We start from the raw sequence: 9,971 nt of genomic DNA on the forward strand, positions 1-9,971 counted from the left end.
CAGTGGTGCACCGAATGAAGATCCTAACGAACACCTTCGTACGTTTAAAAGAATTTGTACACTATTCAAAATCCAAGAAGTGGAAGATGAGCAGATCTATCTCATGTTGTTTCCTTGGACTTTAAAAGGAGAAGCCAAAGATTGGTTAGAATCGTTACCTGAAGGGGCGATTGACACATGGGATGTCTTAGTTGAAAATTTTCTTCAAAGATTCTTTCCGGCATCTAAAGCCGTGAGACTTCAAGGAGAAATTGTTACGTTCACACAAAAGCCAAATGAAATATTATATGAGGCGTGGACAAGATTCGGAAGGATGTTGAGAGGATGTCCTCAACACGGTTTAGACACTTATCAAATAGTACAAATATTCTACCAAGGTGTCAACGTTGCTACACGAAAAGACATCGACATAACAGCTGGTGGTTCCATTATGAAGAAAACCGCAACTGAAGCTTACAAAAGTATTGATAACACAGCCTCCCACTCGCATGAGTGGCACCAAGAAAAAGATATTTTTCGTTCATCTAAAGTGGCTAGAGCCGATTCTAGCCATGACTTTGATTCCGTTTCAGCAAAAATAGATGCTTTCGAAAGACGAATGGAAAAGATGAATAAAGATATTCACGCAATACGAATCAGTTGTGAGCTATGCGGTGGACCACACTTATTGAAAGATTGTCACATTGAACCAACATTGGAACAACGAGAGAATGTTTCCTATATGAACCAAAGGCCTGGAAATAATTATCAAAATAATTATCAACCGCCAAAGCTAAACTTCAATCGAAATCAAAACATTCTTTACAATCCAAAAGGACCCGAAAATAACTGGTATAACCAACAAGGTCCGAATAACCAACCAACTCAAAACAACACTTTCAATCAACAAAGACCTGGCTTATATAAACCACAAAAACAAACCGAAGAGAAAAAGTCAAATATGGAAGACGTGGTATTCAAGCTAGTTGAATCTCAAACACAATTTATTGAAACTCAAACCCAAACGAACGAGAGATTTGATCAGTCATTAAGAACTCAACAAGCTTCCATTTTGAATCTAGAAAAACACGTAGGTACTCTTGCTAGCATGATGAGTGAGAGGGAACAAGGAAAGCTACCAAGTAATACTGAAGTAAATCCTCGGAATGAGAATGTTAATATGGTTTCAACGAATTCTGAAAAACCAGCACCAGAAGATGGGAAGGTTTTAGATGAGAGTAACAATGAAGAAGTTACACCACCACCACCCGAGTATGTAAAGCCAGTGGTGGCACCATACAAACCACCCATCCCGTTTCCAAGAAAAGGAGTTGAGTATGAGCAAGTAATAAGTAATAAAGATTGTGATACTTCTGGAAAGAAGAAGAAGAAAAAGAATAAGAAAGTACAAGAAACAAAAGCCGTAGAAGTAAACCCGGTGAAGACAGTTCCACCAAAACCTCCACCTAGGGTAGGTGATCCGGGTGAATTTATTGTTCCCTGTCTACTTAGTGATTGTGTCATGTATGATGCACTAGCAGATTTAGGTGCAAGTGTAAGTGTTATGCCTCTGTCATTATATAAGAGATTAGGAGTAGGTAAGTTAAGTCCAACGGATATGAGTGTTCGACTCTTTGATCAAACCATTAAGCACCCAGTTGGAATTGCTGACAACCTACCCGTTCAAGTAGGCAATTTAACCTTTCTAGTCGAATTTATTGTCATTGACATAGAAGAGGACCCAAACATTCCTCTAATTTTAGGTCGGCCATTCTTAGCGTCCACCAAGGCGTTATTTGATGTAGGAAATGGAAGAATGACACTTAAAAGTGGTGACAAATCGATCACCTTTATGATTCGAAAGTCTAAATCTCCACCAGCCAAAACCGTTGAACCAGTAAAAACAATTGGTAAGAACCATGTGTTTTTACCAACTCCAACGGTAATACTTAGCAATAATGAAACGCCTAAGTGTGGGGAAAATGAAGTAACCCCTAATGATGACATGATAACAAAGAACCCCGTTGTTGATACGAAATTAAATGATCCCGTTATTAATAGTTCAATGAAGAAACTTATTAAACGGATTCGCGATGCTAGAACCAAGGGGAACTTTAAGTTATGTAACCGGTTAGTATCCAATCTATCACCTAAAGAAAAGGAGAAACTAGTTGAAATTGTGGAAATTACACAGGAATCCGACCAATGGCTTAAAGAAAAAGTCACGGATATGCAAGTTGATTATGGACCAAGAGAAATTAACGATGAAGTTAATCACAATTTTGACACCACGGCTACCTAAGTGTGGGGAGATTCAAATGTTCTAAAAAGAAAATGCTATCTAGAGTTAGTTGTTCTGTTCTCGTATAGTACTCGAAAATGGAACCCGAATGGTCTTTCCCTAGCAGACCCTAAAGAACTAGTCTTCTCCCCCCATTCTGAATTTTTATTTTTTTAGGTTTTTACGAAATGAAAACTGCCTGTGAACTAAACCATGGTCTAATGCTACACGCTTTGATCACTAAACGTAATAATGACATACTACCGAGTGAAATAGTATCAGTAATCAGAGAAAGAATGGACGGAGTTAGAAAAGAATCCAGATGCGAAGATAATAAGTTACAATTTGGTAAAGGAAAATCAAAATCCGCAGCGAAAAGAAGAGCACGACACCTAGAACGATGTCACAAATGCGGAAAATGGTCACATGGAGGTAAATGTTCAAATAATCAAACCTATTCAAATACCGAATTTGTTACTTTATGCAGAGACGGACCGTTCATATGTTTAGAAGAAAAGACACTGAATGCTCGTGGTTACGCCTATGTAGCCATGGAAAACCAATTAAACCGACTATCTTATGAATGGGATAGATCATATAACTAAGAAATCTATTTCACAGGTATGTCTGTACAGTTTTTATTTTTATTTTTATTTTTAACCTTTTGATAATAAACGCTAATTTGTTCGCTAAAAAGTATTAAATTGGTATTGAATAAAATTAGGTTTGGCGACCGAAATTATTGATATCATTCAAAAATTTATTACATCACTGCGAAATTTAACGTTTATTATAAGGTATAAATATCTTTAAACAATCAACCCAAAATATTTCAAAAATTCGTCATGAGTTAAATTAGGTCTTGGAACCGAAATTACTTTACCGAAAAGAGGGGCGCATATTTTTGATAATATTTGATTGATTAAAGTGGGATAAAAAGACAAAAAGATTTTTAAATTTATTTTTACCATGTTTTTAAAATTAATATTTAAATCTTAAATTAATATTGTAAACTTTGTAAAAACAATATATTTAAAATATTTGAAAAATTAATATAAGTTTGATATGAATTTATGAATTTTTAAATAAAGTTTGGTGTGAATTTTTAAAATATAAATTTTTAATTTTATGCATTTCAAATTTTAAGTTTGGTGTGAATTTTTAATTTTTAAAATATAAAATTTTAATTTTATGCATTTTAAATTTTGAGTTTGGTGTGAATTTTTAATATTAATTTTGAATTTTATATTTAAGTTGTGTGAATTTAAAAACAAAGATTTACTTTATCTCATTAAGTTAAGAATATGATTTTTAAAATTCGTCGTAAGTTGAAGACTAGGTCTTTGAACCGAAATTGCTTTACCCAAGGGAGGGACGAGAACTTTTATTATCATTATTTTTAATCTTATTAATTTAAAGTATGCCAAAAACATTAAAAAACCCAAAAATCTTAGCTTTTAAAACAATCGCTACAAAAAGACAAATTTTAAAATTTTGTCGAGAGACGGACTAGGACATCGATCCGAAACGACCTCGTCCTAAATAACAAGGGAAACAAAATTTTAAAATTAATTTCTTAATTGTTTTCAAAAGTTAATGATTATAAAAAAAAAAAAAAAAAAAAAAAAACAAACTCCGCGAGTCGCGGAGTTTGAAGTGCATTTCGCCGCGACTCGCGGAGGGGCCGGATTACAGAAAAAAATAAAAAGAGCTGCACGATCAGTTTCAGTCCCCAACCCAAAAACTCAAAAACTGCTGCGAAAATAGACCCGAAAAACCCGAAAAACACCCCCAAAAATCCCAATTTTTAACCGTTAATCACCAAATTTTTTGCTAAAATCATGTTGAGAAGGATGCTATCTAAGAATTACTCAAGAAAAACGGTAAATTTCTACACCTAAACACCATTTAATTCGAAATTTGATGTTCTTGAGCAATTTTTTCCCCAATTTGATTTTGATGCTTTTTAGTGTAATTAGACTAAAATTGTTTATGTATTATGCTTGTATAACCTAGATTGATGCTGTTTAACATGATTAGAAGCCTTAAACTTCAAATTTTGAGTAATCTAGGGTTTGTGTTCTTGAGCAAATTTGGGGCTTTTTGATATAAACAGGTTATGGCCGATTTTTGTCATGAATTGTTGCTAAATTAAGTAGTGTAACATGTTTAGGTAGTTAAATGATCCAAACTTTGAGCCTAAACATGATTTTGAGAATTAAAGTGGACTTTTTCAACTCTAAAATTCATGAACTTGATTTTTGAAAGATAATGCCATTTGAGACTTGTTTAATTGCTAGTAATGATTATTTTGACATGTTATTTGAGTTGAATGCTTATAAACTTGGCGAACATTTTCGTATATGCTTATTTGAAAAAGTGTAGATTTGATAAAAATGTGAAAATGAGCTTAAGTTTGATATAAATTGATAATGTCATTGTAATTATTTTGATTGATGATTTTGCTGACACTAATGCATATTTGGATGCACAAAAATTGTGTTTGATGTGTTTTGCAGAATGAAAGGGATGAATCTTCATCCCAAGCCCGCAATGCTCCTGCTGAGAATTTGGAACAACAGGAGGTGGATAACTACTACAAGCAGGATGTACCTCATCCAGTCATGACCTTTTCTGATATGCACTTGGAAGAGTTGCACCCGAACCTGAGATTTGACAGACTTTGGATAGATTATCCAAAATATCAAAGGGGTTTGCATACTCTTCATTCTAAGGTTGTTGAGGTACCAAGGGTCATAGAATGGGGACCCTTAGAAGCTGTAGAATTGGCCGGGCCAATTAGGGAATTACTTGTACAGAGGTATGGTAATTCTTCTTTTAATGACTGGATATGTTTATTCACCATACGTAGACCTGTATATAAAGTATGGTGTGAAGAATTGTTATGTAGTATAGAGTTGAATGATCGGGTAGCTAGTTTAACCGATCGTTCTTTTATTAGATTTTTGTTAGGCGGTTCGATGCGCCACATGTCTTTACTGGACATGGCTCAGGCTTTACGTATATATACGCCTGAGGAGTTAGCGTCTGCCGATTGTAGAGGATTGATACTAAACGGTAGAAAGATAGATGAGAATTTTGATACACACGGTGTGTGGAGTCAAATGACAAGCCATCACCGTTTCAAAGGGGGAAATTACTCTTATTTGGATATAGATAGAGCCGAATTAAGAGTGATACATAGGTTTTTAGCTAATTCGATTACACAAAGGGGTAAGAACAAAGAAAAAGTAAATGAACAGGATTTGTTTTACCATATGTGTATTCGAGACCCACAAAGCACTGTAAGTATACCATATTGTGTGGGTTATTATTTATCAGCTATGGTTCGGGGGATGCGACCACATAGCATAATAGGAGGTGGTATTTTTATTACTTTGATTGGTGAATATCTCGGTGTGGATATAAGTCGGGGGGGATTATTACTAGAAGAGCCGGAACCCCGCGATACTATAGGTTTAAATGTATACCATGGTGCGAAAGTTTTGAAGAGGCGAAATAACGCCGCAGTACGATACCATGGTAGACATCCACAGGTGGAGAGAAACCAGCAGCAAGGTAATGTAGGAAGGGGGAATGAGATGCAAGAAATGCATAGGTTTATAGCTTCTCAGGAATACGAAAATGCTAGACAGAGAGCATTTGAAGATTGGCAAGTTCATCAGAACCAGATCATAGCTCATTGCCAACATATAGGTAGAAACTATATTCCTACACCAAAACCCATCTTCCCTCCTTGGTTTATAGAGATGCAGCCACCATATCCTACGTATGACCCTGCCGAAGCATTCTATAGCACTTATGGTTATGCCTGGAACCCCTATTGGTACCAATATCATCCTTAGTTTACTTATTATTATTTTTTTATTTTGTAATTTGTAATTATTGATACGTTTAATACTTTTGTTAATATTGTAATCATTTTTATAATTGTCTAACTTTTATTCTTAGATTTTAATAATTTTTGAATGTGGGGTAATATACCAAACTTCAAAAATATGTATATATGTTTGCAGTTTATCTTATGTACACAACAGGGTAAAACAACGCATTTTCAAAGACTGGCATTAAGTTCAGCAAAAGCAACTAATTTTGACGACAAGATGCAAAATATATGTGAAATAACAACAAGACGGAATGAACAAATGATGTGCACCATTTATCATTCAGCAAATAAACGCCAATATATTTGGAAACTTTGGTAAAAATATAATCATTTTCACACTAATAACCCTCAATAATTTAAATTGTTACTGATTTCTTGCAAATGAGGGCATTGCAAGATCTTAAGTGTGGGAAGGGGTTAAATTCTTTCGGATTTTAAAATTTTTATCTTAAACACTTGGTTACCATTAAAAATACTAGTAAAGCAGTAGTTGTATTAGAATCTAGTGCTCTCTGATAAAAAAAGAACAGCCCTAGTCTTATATACTGACTACCCAATTCTAGTAAAATTTTTCAAAATTTTCAATTAAATGAATTCAAAATCATGTTTATACATATTTATGAACGATAAAACTAGGTTTTAACACCGAAATTATTGCTACCTCGGAAAGGACATAAATTAAGAAACAAACTAAAATGTTAAAATTCATTTAAAATGGAATAGAGGACGATAAAAAGGAAAATAAAAGCCAAGTGTGAGAAAATTTACCAAGTTATCTTAACATATGTCACATATATCTGTAACAAATAACTGAAAATACTTTTGCTTTGGACTAAACTAAACTGTTTTTACCCGATGAAAGAAAAGAAGAGATGGATCTACACGATGAATCAATTCCATCATTAAAAGGAAGTAAAGTCTTCCGAAAAAGACACGCGCTTCTTGATTTAGGTCATGAAGTTGTCGTCCAGACCAGCTGTAGGTTGACGAAAAATCTAGAAAAGTCATCACTAAAATCAGCAGGAAATCCACGGACCTCAGCATTAAACAGGGTCGCCAAGTGGTCAGATTTATCCTAACCATGAGAAGGATTTATCTCGTACAATGGGGGGCACCATGCAAATTAGCTGGATAAGACTAATGAATCAGATCCCCAGAAAGGATAATCTCCTTAAAGATTAAAAATCAGCTTTTAAGACTGATATTACTCAATCCTAGAGATTGACCTTAAAGATTGAGAATTACAAACTCATGGAATTCGATGATATCTAAACTCGAGCTTGAACGAGAAAATATTTTGATCAAAATTATAAACCGATTTGTTTTCTGAAAACCCTATTTTTAATGCGTTCATTACCATTGAACGTAAAATCCTAGGAATTCACCTAGAATTCATTAGGTCACCTGAACCAAATCAGGTGTCAACCGTAAGAACGGTGGTTGCATAGTGGTCAAAGACAGGACCTTGTGCCATACCGAAAAATTATAAGGGTGAGCTTTACTATTGCTCCTACCAAGGATAGTAATTGCGTCCGATACGTTATAAACCATAATCAAAAGCATGTCAGGGGACATTGCCTTAACAGTTGCTTGTTCAACGCTTTCCTTTCAACCGGACGGTAGTTTACCGAAAGGTAATATACGGGACAAGTAAACTGGACGTGTTGCTTTCCAAATACAAGGTTAGCAAGTGGGTGACACAAAACCGCAAGTTTTGAGCTAAAATTTTCAAATCTGAAACCCACCAAACCCACAAAAATATTTTGCAAACACCAGTAAAGGGTTATCCCGGAAAACTTATCTAGGGTAAAAAACTAGATTTAATTTTCAAAAGATCAAATGTTTTCATAAAGATCCAATTTCCTTAATGGATCTAAATTTTTTATAGTCATGTGGGACTGTAAACCATATCGTTACTACCATTGTTTATACCGCCGTATAGAAATCACTGATGTACAAAGTGTGAAGAATAAAGAAGTGATTCTAGTATTACAAGATAATATTGCTTGAGGACAAGCAACGCTCAAGTGTGGGAATATTTGATAATGCTAAAAATGAACATATATTTCATAGCATTATTCCTCAAGAAAGACAAGTTTTTAGTTGCAATTGTTCTATTTACAAGTGATATTCGTTTAAATAATAAAAGGTGAAGACAAAAGACAGATTCGACGAATTGAAGACGCAAACGACCAAAAAGCTCAAAAGTACAAAAGACAATCAAAAAGGTTCCAATTATTGATAAGAAACGTCTCGAAATTACAAGAGTACAAGATTCAAAACGCAAAGTACAAAATATAAAATTGTACGCAAGGACGTTCGAAAATCTGGAACCGGGACCAGAGTCAACTCTCAACGCTCGACGCAACGGACTAAAAATTACAAGTCTACTATGCACAAGAATATAATATAATATATAAATAATTATATTAATTATTTATATTTTATATTTATATATAAAATCCGTCGGCAAGAAAGACTCCAAAAGATGTGAGCTGTAATTTCTATCTCCGCGACTCGCGGGGTTTGAAGGCAAAATTCACCGCGAGTCGCGGAGCCCCAAATTTCAACTCTGGCTATAAAGCAAACCGAATTCTGATCAAAATTTCATATTCTAATTCTCTCTTCTCTCATATATACGATATATATATATATATAATTTATATTTTAATTTTAATTTTAATTATAATTCTAATAATAAGGGTATGTTAGCGAATGTTGTAAGGGTGTAAGTCGAAATTCTGTCCGTGTAACGCTACGCTATTTTTAATCATTGTAAGTTATGTTCAACCTTTTTATATTAATGTCTCGTAGCTAAGTTATTATTATGCTTATTTAAAACGAAGTAATCATGATGTTGGGCTAATTACTAAAATTGGGTAATTGGGCTTTGTACCATAATTGGGGTTTGGACAAAAGAACGACACTTGTGGAAATTAGACTATGGGCTATTAATGGGCTTTATATTTGTTTAACTAAATGATAGTTTGTTAATGTTAATATAAAGATTTACAATTGGGCGTCCCTATAAATTACCATATACACTCGATCGGACACGATGGGCGGGGTATTTATATGTACGAATAATCGTTCATTTAACCGGACACGGGAATGGATTAATAGCCACTAGAATAATTAAAACAGGGGTGAAATTACATTCAAGGATAATTGGTGTAATTGTTAACAAAGTAGTAAAACCTTGGTTTACACGCAGTCGATAACCTGGTGTATTCATTAAACAAAGTATTAAAACCTTGTTACAATTCGAATCCCCAATTAGTTGGAATATTTAACTTCGGGTATAAGAATAATTTGATGAGGACACTCGCACTTTATATTTATGACTGATGGACTGTTATGGACAAAAACCAGACGGACATATTAAATAATCCAGGACAAAGGACAATTAACCCATGGGCATAAAACTAAAATCAACACGTCAAACATCATGATTACGGAAGTTTAAATAAGCATAATTCTTTTATTTCATATTTAATTTCCTTTATTTTATATTTAATTGCACTTCTAATTATCGCACTTTTATTTATTGTTATTTAATCGCACTTTTAATTATCGTACTTTTTAATTATCGTAAGTTTATTTTATCGCACTTTTATTATTCGCAATTTCATTATCGTTATTTACTTTACGCTTTAATTTAAGTCTTGTATTTATTTTATATTTTACATTAGGTTTTAACTGCGACTAAAGTTTTAAAATCGACAAACCGGTCATTAAACGGTAAAAACCCCCCTTTATAATAATAATATTACCTATATATATATTTGTATTTTTAATAAAAGT

General features: G+C 33.7%; 1 non-coding gene across 1 annotated transcript; it reads right to left on the reverse strand.

The window, feature by feature from the left end:
* Positions 1–235: 235 nt before the first annotated feature.
* LOC139887358 (small nucleolar RNA R71) lies at positions 236–342 on the reverse strand. Its single transcript, XR_011773193.1, has one exon. It is a non-coding gene; the product is annotated as a small nucleolar RNA R71 (small nucleolar RNA).
* Between the last annotated feature and the right edge of the window lie 9,629 nt (positions 343–9,971).

The sequence above is a fragment of the Rutidosis leptorrhynchoides genome, chromosome 1 (genome assembly GCF_046630445.1).
Source record: "Rutidosis leptorrhynchoides isolate AG116_Rl617_1_P2 chromosome 1, CSIRO_AGI_Rlap_v1, whole genome shotgun sequence".
NCBI classification, from domain to species: Eukaryota; Viridiplantae; Streptophyta; class Magnoliopsida; order Asterales; family Asteraceae; genus Rutidosis; species Rutidosis leptorrhynchoides.